Genomic DNA, 12,854 nt, shown 5'->3' with positions numbered 1-12,854 from the left:
GGCAGATGGGCGTCCACCAGCAGTAATGATGCAAGTGCTGCAGTAAATCATCTCACACTTTATCACCGCATATTTAATGAACTAGAACAAATGATATTGTAAGAGTTAAAGGTTAAAGTCATTTGCCTGTTAGTGCAGATAAAGCGCTCGTTGATATAACAGCTCAGACAGACGCACAAACACACACAGCGAGGAGAGGACCAGCCAGGTGGATTGAGTTTGATGTTTGGATGATAACAGGATGATGTCTGGAGACAAAGGGATGGTTGCACCGCCAGCTGGATGCAGGCTGCACAGTGTAGCGTACTAAACTATAGAGAGGAAAGGAAAAGGAGTGCCTCAGCAGGCTGAAGATGACGAGATCGGAGTCGGCAGCTGCCCCCTTCTTCCCTGTCACTGTGCGGGAGGGAGATGGAGATTATGTAACTCAAGCACCTCCACCAGCCTGCTGTACACGCCCGGCTGTGTGCAAACACGCAAACACACACACACATACATACACACACACACACACACATACACATACACACACATACACACACACACACACACACACACACACACAGCAAACACACCCTCACAGAGGGTGATGCATTCTTAGAGCAGCCACTAACAAGGACATTTTCCAACTCAACAAAAACAGGCCGTACAGGAAGACTTGAATGCTGCTGGTTGAACTGAAAACTACATCACAGCACATGTAATTCATGAGCTGATTGACAGAAAATTTGTTGTTTTTCAAGCAAAAATGCCAAAATTGCTGGTTTCAGCCTCTTAAATGTCAAGATTCCCTGCTTTAGTTGGTCTTTGTGATCTTTGTGTTTTTAAATGCTGTTGAGACAAAAAAAGCTATCTAAATTTATCATATCAGCCCCTGGGAACTTGTGATATAATAGAAAGATATTTTCTGGAACAAACAATCGATTAATCAACAAAGTATTTGGCAGATTAACTGATTTAAAAAAAATACTCGTTAGCTACAGCCAAACAAGGTCATTTTCCAACAACAAAGAGACAAACAGAGCAGTCAGCAAGACATTTAAATTCTATCAACAGAACTGAAAACTCTGATTAATCATTTTACCAATTAGCTGATCGACAGAAAATTCATCAACAGCAATTGTGATATGTTGAATTATTTTTCAATCAAAAATGACAAAAAATCATGTGGTTGATGACACGCAAATGTGAACATTTCCTGCTGTTTTTTTTTTTTTTTTTTTTTTTTTTTTTGGTCTTACATAATATATTGAATCACTTTTGGTTTTGAAGTTTTCAGACAGAACAAAGCAGTCTGAAGACATCAGGACTATTTTTGACATTTTATAAACCAGACAATTGATTAAGTACCGCAGTATCTACAGCTCTACCCTACACGGCTTTTGGACAGCGTTTTAAATTTTCTAGCTGTGATTAGAGGAGAATAAACAGACAGAGAGGCTGACAGCTTGCCAGTTGCACCAGCTGTAAAAAAGAAAGTAGTTTGTAGCCAAATCCTGAGTTTTGTTAACTTTGACAAATACTCAGTTTGTTCTTTCATATAATTACATTTTTATATCACACACGTAATAGCAACCATGACTCAATAATAATGGGATTATTCAACAAGGAACGGCTCGTACAGCAGAGGGGATGTATGAGCTTTGCAGAATTCCTCGTCATCTTTAGAGGAAGTCTGTTGATCTTATCTCAGCTTTCTTTCTGTGGCCTGTAGAGGAGACGCAGCAGTTTTTGCAGCCCTCAGCAGCTGACCCATGCAGTAAGCAGACATAAGGGTTACTGTCAGCATCTGACACATTCTTTATCTTCACGGACACGCCCGTACAAAGACGCTCCCAGCGGCCCCGAGGGAGATGAACCAGACCGAAAATCAAGGCTGAGACTGAGAGACTCGCGGGGGGGTGGGGGGGGCTACAGGAAGTACTGTGTGCTAAGATGATGATGCAGAGCAGAGGAATCCCCCGCCATAGCGAGAGTGTCCTATTACCCTGCAGTCTATCATCATCAGCCTGCTTAGAGGAGAGCGCAAAGTGACTTCCTCCCCCTCTCCTTCCACATATTAGCCGGACTGGGAGCTGCAGTGGCTCGCTTTATCAAACCTAATGGACACAAAAGGACACAGATAGAGAGAACGACCGACAGATGACAGATGGAGACTGAGGAAAGAGAGTGAAAAGATACAGATAGAGCTACTTTTTTGGTGCCAACTTATGTGTGCTGAAAAAATTAATCAATAGAAAATGTATCGTTTATTTACCATCAACTATTGGTTCATTACTTAAGTCTTTTATCAAGGGAAACACAGCAAATATTTGTTTGTTCCAGGCCCTCGAATGTGAGGATTAGCTACTTTTATGTTTTTATATCATTGTGAATTTAATATCTTTGGATTTTGATCAGACAAAACAAGACATTTGAAGACATCACCTTGGTCTCTGGGAGCTTGTGATGGTATTTTTCACTGTTTTCTGTCATCTTACAAACAAAGTGGTAAATCGATTTATAAATATTTACAAAATTGTCATTAGTTGCAGCTCAGTTTTGTAGCACAGAACGTTGAACACTGACGTACCAAAAGCTGGCACATCTGGTTATATTGGAAAAGTTGTTTACTTATTCTTTGATCAGGTGGATTATTTTATTCAGGCTTAGTTGTAATAACATTTAATGTTTAAAAAACTTTTCTTTTTAGGGCTGTAACATCATAGATTAATCTACTGATTATTTTCTCAATTAATGGATGAACTGTTTTGGTTTATAAAAATGATGAAAGAAACCCATAACAATGTTCTGACATCTTCATATTGTTTGTTTTGTCTAAAAACCCAAAATACTTTGTGTGCAATGATACAAAATGGAAAAAAGGCAGCAAATCCTCACACTGGAGAGGCTGGAAACACGATTAATCCATAATCAAAATAGCTGCCTATTGATTTTCTGTCGATCCGCGAGTCGATTAATCATTTCATGTAAGACTGGCGCTGGAAATGATACTGAAACTGATCCCTAAATACAGACAAAAGAAAGAAGGAGAGAGAAGGAAAGATTTTAGATTTCATACTCGGCATAAAAACAAAGCATTCAAGCGAAGCAAGTCCTGCTTTCTCTGCAGCCTGGAGATCAGCTGCTGACTGCTAAACATCCCACTACTGGGAGCCACAAGGTGGAGGGAAGCAGCCCCTCTGGCTGTTTACCCTCCGCTGGGAAAGACTGAGGGAGACTGTTTATGTGCGGCATGAAACAGCATGTTGAACGATAACGACGGAGCCAGACCAGGTATGAGTTTAAAAAAAAAAAAAAAAATTACAGCATTAACTAGAGCTTCGGGCAGGCACCTTTTAATAATATATGGCTATAAAAGGGGGAGAGATGCACATCTTGTACACAGAACGACAAAAACACACATGATGAACAATATAGTTATGTGGATTTACCTGTCTGAATTACCTGCCCTGTTTTATATAATGATAATAATTAGAGGATGTGTTTAGAGGCGTCGTTATCACTCTGTCCTCCCAATAATTCGTGATGAAACTGCCAACACCCAGTCAACAAATGAAATATTGATCACAATCTCTCTCCTGCACACACACACACACACACACACACACACACACACACACACACACACACACAGCACAGACAAAGACAGTGGTTTGGTGCGGTATCTGTACAGTACTGCTGCCCCCGCAGGAAACTGTAGGTGGAAGAAGCAGCAGACTGGAGGCCACTGATTATTGGGACTGCGTGGGCACCCCTGTGAAAAATTGATATAACGAGAAATCTACTGGGTGGGCAGAGGTGTGTTTGTGTGTGTGTGTATGTATGTATGTATGTAAGGGGTTTAATGGTGCAGGCGGAGACGAATGTGAATACTACCCTCTTCCATCGTTTTCAGAACACGCACATTTAACCTTCCCCAAAAAATCTGCCTGCACCAAAATAGATGATAAAAAGCCAGACTTCCAAAACACAATACAGAAACGCGGTGCCAAGAAACACAAAATAATGATTTCCTTCCCTCGCAGTTGCAAAAATCACGGAGGTGTGAAGCCTGTAAAGCCTGTTTTCAGCCGTAGTAAAACAAATCACAAGCTGCCCAGAAAAATTAAGAATAGAATCAGGTATTTACAATCAGACCCCACATTCTGCACATCAGCACACAGCAGGGCTGCAAGTAACGATCACCGAAATGATACCGAAACATGTTTGTCTGCTACTGTTAAATGCTCTGAACACAAGCAGATGCACTTTAACAAAAAAAAAGTGGTCAGTTTCTTGTTACAACAACAAATTATTCTCGTTATAACACGATCCTTTTCATGTTATTATGAGAAACCTCTCTCGTTTTTATTGATATTTAACTGACTTTTGTCATGGTGGCAGCAATAACGGTTTTAAAATGGCAAAAAAAAAATTGATTTAAATCAAGAGCTATCTGATTAAAAAAAAAAAAAAAAAAAACAGGTTGACAAGATTATTGTTTGTGTCTGAGTGTCAGCTTTGGGTTCTTCAGTCTATAGATATAAGATAGCGGCTGTAACACTCATAGATATAAAAGACTAGATGTGATGTGTCATAATGTCTTGTCATTCTGGGATGGAGCCATATGGCAGCCATCTTAACTGGATCCAGTTTTAAACTCACTGTAATTGGAACCTGTGGGGCTTATGTTGTCTTTATAATTATTGTATTTTTCTACCAATACACCAACACTGTTTTTGATTCAAAGTAATGAGACGACTGTGTCTGTTTATAATGAACCAAAAAACAGGGAATCTGGTAGAATTTTGATTATTTTAGCTCCAATTGTGCATTTATATTGCAGACAGTGATTTTAATTTTTCCATTTTGCCTTAACTTAATATGTAAGAACTGTCTTTGATGTTCTGAGTGGCTAATATACTATATTAAGCAATATCTTTTATGTAGACGTCCTAAATAGATTCAGTATTATGGTCTATATTGGCAGGCAATTACAAGAGAGAACTGAACCTGCTGTAATATATTAATATATTTATTAACGTCATAAATTCTGGCAAAAAATAAATCTGGCATGGAATCAGCAGTTTGGGTTATATTAATGACTTTGTTATAATGCTACTAAACGTTAGCGTTGAGCTCTAAGTTAGTGTAGCTAACATTAAAACAATGTTTGCTGGTTATAACTGATCTGTTTATCTAACAGATCAATGCTGTTGAGAGCTCACAACTCAGCCGGTCCGTTACTTGGTAGCTAACAGTAAAGACTTTTTATTCTATACTATATTTTATATTATATATGAGTGGAAAGTGATGGCAGTAAAATTAGGTGCTGCACAGCCGACAACCATAGCTGCTGCCTATAGGTGGCGACTGTAAACAATACCAAGGTAAGATGGTGGACGATTATTCCATGATTTATGGCGTAATGTTGCATCTAGTGTTTTATATTGTTTGAATAATTTATTATTATAAGATTAGATTATTATTATTACAGTTAGATTAGATTAAGTTCAGCTCTACTACATGTCTACTGTTCTATAAAATCCATAAAAAGTCTTTAACTCTGAGCAACTTCTCAGTTCTGATTTTTGTCATCCTTTGAGCCAAACTGTCTCAGATAAGAAGTGAAACACTCATTGAAATCCAGCAACAAAACCTTCGACTGTACACAAACACCCACTTCTTTCTTTGTGGAGGCTAAAAAAAGTGGAACCAAAACAAGCTGCATGTCAAACTATCCAGTCAGTGTCTCCACTTCCCCCCTGGGATCGTGAGGACCGTGACACAGAACCAACAGTGCGGCGGCGGTTTCACTTTACTGAGCTCAGCGAGCGTCGGCCAGAGTGTTTTCAAACGATGTATCGACGCGCCTTGTGGGACAGGAAACGCGTTTCTGTGCGAAAACATATTTTGCATATACAGTAAACTCTATACCTCAGCTAAGGAAGGAAGGGGCGTCGCATGTAGCCCAGACTTCAAAAGACCTTTAATATATTTCATGTCAATTAGAGCTGAAAAGATTGATTGCAATTGCAAAAATACCAAAATTTGTTAGTTCTAGCTTCTTAAATGTGAACATTTCTGCTTTTTTTTTGTCTATGATGGTGACAGTTCTTCAATCTCACAACAACAAGGTTCATTCAACAGCTGTTCTGGACCTTTCGATGCCCAAGATGCAACCCAAAATTTCTTGTTTTGTCCCAACCAACAGTCAACAACCCAAAGATGTTCACTTTACTATCACGGACAATTAAAGAAATCAGAAATATTCATATTTAAGAAGCTGGAGTCAATAAATGATTCAAAATAGTTACCAATTAATTTTCTATCGATCGATTAATCAACTAATCATTGCAGCTAAAGACAAGAAGTCTACTAAATGCTCAAAAAAATGTCTTCTTCCATCACAGGGCGACTCTGTCTGCTGAGGAAGATCATGTGATATGATCAAAAGCTCCAGAACAGCTACTGAATGGACCTTGTGGTTTTGTGTCAACTACTGTTTCCAACGTCAAGAGCAAACCTTCAACTTCAATTAAACTTAGTATCTTTGGGTTTTGGACTGTTGGTCCAATAAAACAAGCAATTTGGACTATTTTCTGACATTTTATACACCAAACAATTAAAAAAATTGAGATAAATACAGAAAACAGTTGTAAATCAATCAGTACTTTGCCCGAGGTTGACTTGTTTTTATGCACAAAAGCTAAGCACTAAATCGATACAACATTTCGGTAAAGCTTGCCAGATGTTTGCCTCACAGAGAGAGAAAAGCTGTACAGTAATTAGTAACGGTAATAAAAATCAAACTTCATTACAAATTAAACCCAGAACTTAGACATGAGTCTGTTTTCTACAGAACAGCCTGGTTCCCACAGCATCTGTCAAATCAAAACTGAAAGCCTTACATTGAAGGAACTGTACTTCACAGCAGCAGCAGCAGAAGAAGAAAAAAAAAAAAACAGGCTCCCTCAGGCCCGACTGTCCCACTGCCCACTTGTTCTTGGTTACCACGGCGCCACGGTTGACTGACAGCACACTGCTTCCTGTCTGCGTCGTTCACTTTGACGGCAGCTGTCTTGTTCAGTTTGGACGAGAGCAGAGATGTTTCTGTGGACGGTGGCTTTTAGTAGCAAGTCAAATCTTTACATCCCAGACGCTGAAAACGTAACTGGAGTTTTACGCACATATACACACACACACACACATCTGACGTCAGAGTCCCAAACAACACAAACAGTTACTATATAAGAGTAAATAATGCATCACCTCAGTGTGTGCTTTGTTTGAGCGTGTTTCACAATAGTCTATAGGACAAAATGTTCACTTCTTACCCCCGACTCTGCTGATGTTTCATGGAACAAACACTCAGCGACTCCTTTTGTTTCGGGAACAAAAGGCGACTGGAGAAAGAACAACAAGTGCATACATACTCCTGTGTCAACACAGGCAGTCACAAGTCTGTGTTTCCGCCCTATCAGCTGTGGCTCTTCAGCGGTTCAGGGCGTTGCCAGCGGTTTCCTCAGAATAATGTGACGAGGAGGGGAATTCCTGTAAGGCCCAGGAAGAGGGGTGGGGGGAGGGGGGGCAGGAGGAGGAGAGGAGGGCCTGCCCAAACAGAGCAGGCCAGTGACGTCACTTAAGGCTTTGGCACCCTCCAGGGGATCCTTCTCTGGCTCTCCCTCCTTCTCTCCGTTTGCCTCGCAGGGGGAGGGATTTAACGTGCCCTGCCAACTGCTGCTGGTTGCCCAACAGCTCACAGAACGGGTGAGGACGACTCACCAGAGGATGACTTCTTTTCTTTTTTTTTTTTTTAAACCTCAAATTCTGATCCTACAGCGTCTTTTTTTTTCTGTTCCCTTTTAATAGTGAGATTGCTTTTCTAGCAGTAGTATTGTTTGTGTTTGGTTTGTGTGTGCTTGATGTGACAAAGTTTCCTTAAAGCTCCTCTTCAGACATGGTTTCAGATATAAAACATCTGCGTTGAATAATAATTTGTGTCTGATATGGTCCCCCCCCCCCCCCCCCAAAGTTCAATTATTTTGTTAAGATTACTCCTGATTCCTCTTTAAATACAGGATCTATGAATATACAACAATATACAACAGTTTGGCTGTTCTGGATTCAAGACGTTTCCTACTTGCACTGGAGGTTTTAAGTTTAAACATTAAACTTGTGTGAGTTGCACATTGGACCACAATTAACTCCTAACTCATTGTGATGTCGCAAATCGTGCTGTTATGTAAATGTTTTAAACTCAGATTTAAGGTGAACACAGAGAGACTTTCCTTCTTCAGCAGATGGATGTGAAAACAGTCTTCTAGTGTCAAACACATACATCATTTTACACAGTGAAGCTCAAACATCCGACTGAAGGAACAAGAAAAAAAACAAACTTTTTTTTTTAAGCGAAGGGGGCTTTTGTTCTTTAACTGTAACATCCGTTTGCTTCTATTTTTGGCAGCTCTGACCTGTGAATTTCCTTCTTTGTATAGTCAAGTTTAAATGTGTTTTCATTTAATTAAAATAAGTCAAATTCAATTTTCCCCTTCTATAAAATCTCCATATATTAGGGCTGCCCCTAATGAGCGCTTTCATTATGATTGATATGCAGATTATTTTCTCAATTGAATAGATTAATTGTTTAGTGTATGAAACATCAATAAGAAAGTGGGGAAACCCTCCCCCCCCTCACAACTTCCCAGAGTCCAAAATGACCTCCTCAACCAAAACAGATTTAATTTACTATCATATATGATAAAAAAAAAAAACATGCAGCAAATCCTCATATCTGAAATCTCTCCTCAACCCAACCAGTCAAGGCAGATGGCCGCCCACCTAGAGCCCGGTTCCGCTCAAGGTTTATTCCCGTTAAAAGGGAGTTTTTTCCTTGCAGCTGTTGCCAAGTGCTTGCTCACGGGGGAACATTGGGTCGTTGTAAATGATTTGTTGCTATATAAATAAAAAAAAGATGATATCTGAGAAGCTGAAACCAGCAAATATTTGGTATCTTTTCTTAAAAAAAATAGTTGCAGACTAATTTTCTCTCAATCAAATAATCATTGCAGCTCTACCATTTATAAATACATTTTGTCACGTTGTGCCTTAAGAACAGTAAACACCTGCTGCTGAATCTGTGAAAAATGAAGATACTCAGCAGCATTATTGTTTTTAACTCCAGAAAGAGACACTCGAGGCTGAGCGTGGCCATGAAAACTGCAGGATCTTGTGAGAATTCAAGTCAACATTTATTTGTGCCACTCAGCTGAAGCTCTTAAAAGGAGTTGCAGAGCAGCCTGACTGACTGACTGACTGACAAAAGAGAGAGAGAGATGTTCACACTAACAGGATGAGATAAAGCTGCAGGGTCTCAGTCAGATTCAGCCTCCGGGTCACTGTGTGAGGGCTCACAGCGAGCTTTTAAAAGGCCCGGGGTCGATATTTAAAGGAGGACGATTCACCCCGCTCGGCCTGCTGCGTTACATAACACAACCGGCCAGGCGTTAAATGACAAAAGCATCCCCCTGCTCGCCTGTACATCTCCCCTCGCTGTACTGTACTTTGGGAAACTTCAAAAAAAAAAAAAGAGGAAGCTCCCTCTCGTTTTATTTTTGGATTAGTCACTGAGGGGAATTCTAAGGGTTTTACAGTTTGGCCGCAAAAGAGGTTTCAGCAAATCTGGTAAATATTTACCGAGGCCAGGGACAACAAACAGTGTGACCAAGCACTTTCTGCAGTGTCATTGCCGGGGTACCGAAGATAAATACTTCACAGGCAAAAACTCAACCATCAACATCGTGCTCTGTAATTAGGCTGCCCAAAGCAACAGCGTGAAGTTGGTGTTGGCGAGTTGAAAGCAAAAAATAAGCACTGACTCACTTCGACGGCTTAGCGCAGAGTCTCTACTGTTCTTAAAAATGACCTACAGACGGATCATTCTGCAAACACTGCACCCCTTCATGTGTGCGTGAGTGGAAAGTGCAGGGAGCAGTGGAGGACGCCGTCTCATCCCTGTGGGAACATCTGAGTTAATGACAGCTGAGCTGGTGATAATGCAACAGGCCTGAATGAAGTAATCCAGCTAGTAACCTCTAATACCCTGCCCTCTGTGTGCCGGGTGTCCATTAGGTTAAAGACGTCCACAAACAGAACACAGACGCTCACCCTCGCAGTCATTCAGCTGCAAAATAGTCACGAACTGAACCGTCTTTGTTGCCAAAAATGTCCTCTCTCTGCATAGTATAAGTGCAACCAGCCGCCCACGGTGACCCCATCATACTCTGAATACCGAACGGAAAACCAATCCAAAACCATGTGGGGAAGGCTGATGAATAACAAAACTCAATCACACACTTTCTTTGCCTTTTTTTTTTTTTTTTTTTTTTATCACTACTTCTATTCAGAAAGCTCCCATCATAACCTTCTTTTCACTTGGCTTCGTCTCAAAACTTAAACGCATACAGTCGAGCACAAAGGCCACATTCAAATGTTCTTTTGTGCGTCTTAAAATGAGCAGATTCGTTCAAGCTTTTATCAAAACCCAAATGTCGGACTGCAGTCTGAGACCCAGCGCAGTCACTAACGGCCGACTATTGACGGCTATTTTTGGTTAAACTGTCAAGAAGTTCAGCGCATCGTCCCAGAGGAGCCGGTACACGACCGCTCACTATCAGACAGATCTATAAGTCAGAGGCTTTGATGTCACCGCCAGTCCAATCAGAGGAATCTAACACAATTTTGGCCAATAAGTTTTAACTGGTTGACAGATATTGCTCTCGTATCTCTGAATCTAATCACAGTGCCATCTCCGCTGGAGCCTTCTAGGAAAAGAGACAACTCTTAATTAGATCTGGAGCTTATGAGGCTGTTACAGTGAGAATCAGTGAGTGTAACAAAAAGGCAACGAGCCTGTACAGGAAATAAGGATCTGAAGGTACGCAAGGTCATTGATCATGTTACAAAACAGCAATCGGATCCCGCTCGGCCTCGGCTTCAGTATCTCGGTTCCCGCACATTCTCCTCCTCCTTCCCTCTTTTCTCTCCCCCCCTCCTCCTCTCTTCTGTTGAGATTGCAAAACAAGGCTCTCTCTCTCAACCATCACACTCTCCTCCACCCGCTGCCTCCCACTGCTCGCCCTCAGGGGAGGAGCTACGATGTTAACGAGGGCTGTTGTGATCGCTGTGAGTGTGTGTAAAGTGTTGAACATGGAAATATGTGAGACCTGTTAACACCATAAATCCCCATTATGATTTACTTTAAGCAAATGTTTCTCCTTTGCCTGACTGTAGAATGAAGACACATTTCTTTACCTTACTTACTTGCTTACCTACTCACTTAACAGCCAGTATTTGGTTGAACTGCAACAAATATCTTCATTATCAATTAATCATTAAGTCTATAAAATGTCAGAAAATTTTCACAATTTCCAAGAGCCAGAGGTTCATCTTCAAAAAGCATGTTTTGTCTGATCAACAGCCTAAAAACTTTGATATAAAACAACAAAAAGCTGAAATAATCCTCACATTTGAGAAGCAGGAACCAGCAGATGTTTGACATTTTTGCTTGACAAATGATTAACTATTGATTAATTATCAAAATTGTTGTTGATTAATTCTCTGTCGATCGACAAAATCATTCGAGCACAATAGTGAGAGGGGTTCTCCAGCAATTAAGTGTTGCACTTTCATAAAGTTGGGATACTTTCAAAAGACAGATCTTACTGTAACAAGACCGAGTCAAAACCTGGTGAATGGGCTTTGACTGAAGCCAGTTTGACATCAAACCTTTTTCAATACCAAGTACGCCGAGCTCAGACATGGCAAGTTCAACTTGGGGGTACAAACATCCGAGGACGGGAAGTTGGATCGTTCTGTCTGTTGACAGCAGCAGCTCAGCTTTAACACAACTACCTAACTGCACTGTGACAAAAAGAATCCGAAAAACACTGAATCCTACATTTCCCATAATGCAACTAACAGTATATTCCATTGAACCCTTCCTGCCCTGTAAACACTAACATCTTACAAACTCCTCGGTTTGTGATGAAGGCTTTCTGTTCTAAATTTAAAGTCCCCAGTCCAACATTGTCATCAACCCCGATGACATCACTATGACATAATGAGGGTTATTTTCTCCTGTGCTACAGAAGACATTATACAACTATTTTCAGTGAGTAACTTGTCCTTGTGACCAGTAAACTAAACCTCATGTAAAATGGGCACAGTGCAAAGGAAGTGATAGTCTTTGGTTTTGTTTTTGTTTTTTTGGGGAGGAGGCAGATAAGGAACTTGGTCGTAGTGAGCAATCATCGCCACTTACAGACACCTTGTCAACAAAAAAAAAAATCCAAAGAAAAAGACATCACAGAACAGTTTTGACTGACAGGAGACCTCTGGGAAATGCAGTATGAAAACATCACAGTATGAGCCCCCAACATACAGTATATCATTTAATAAATAACTGTCAAGAATCTGTCAGATTAACACCTGAAGTCTTCATGCGCCGCGACTTCTCGAAGGCATTTAGTGATGAAATCCAACACGGACGCAGTGTTTTCAAAGGGAGATTTATATATACGTAGCAGTGTGTTCCTGCGCTCTGCAGCGGCGCGCGGTGTGTAGTTACAGTGTGTAGTTACAGCGTGTTGTGTTGCTGTCGGCTTGCCTAGGGAGACCGGTGGCCGGCTCTGTGGACTCCCACAGGGCTTTCCTGCAGCTGCTCTGAGGCTCTCTCTGGTTTCTCTCTCTCTCTGTGGATGCCGCCAGACAACCATCTGCTTTTATAGCTCATTTAGCACATACACGCTCTCACATATACATGGCCGGTCCTGCATGTAAACACAGAGGGACGTGTCTCGACAGCGGCCGCA

The 12,854-nt window shown here is 40.9% G+C and overlaps 1 protein-coding gene across 4 annotated transcripts in view; it reads right to left on the bottom strand.

The window, feature by feature from the left end:
• Nucleotides 1-12,854, bottom strand: part of hivep1 (HIVEP zinc finger 1) — a 56,285-nt gene that overhangs the window by 17,882 nt on the left and 25,549 nt on the right. The window lies entirely within an intron of this gene.

The sequence above is a fragment of the Thunnus albacares genome, chromosome 19 (genome assembly GCF_914725855.1).
Source record: "Thunnus albacares chromosome 19, fThuAlb1.1, whole genome shotgun sequence".
NCBI classification, from domain to species: Eukaryota; Metazoa; Chordata; class Actinopteri; order Scombriformes; family Scombridae; genus Thunnus; species Thunnus albacares.
Note: the sequence above shows the minus strand (reverse complement) of the source record. Positions and strands in the feature narration are given on the sequence as shown.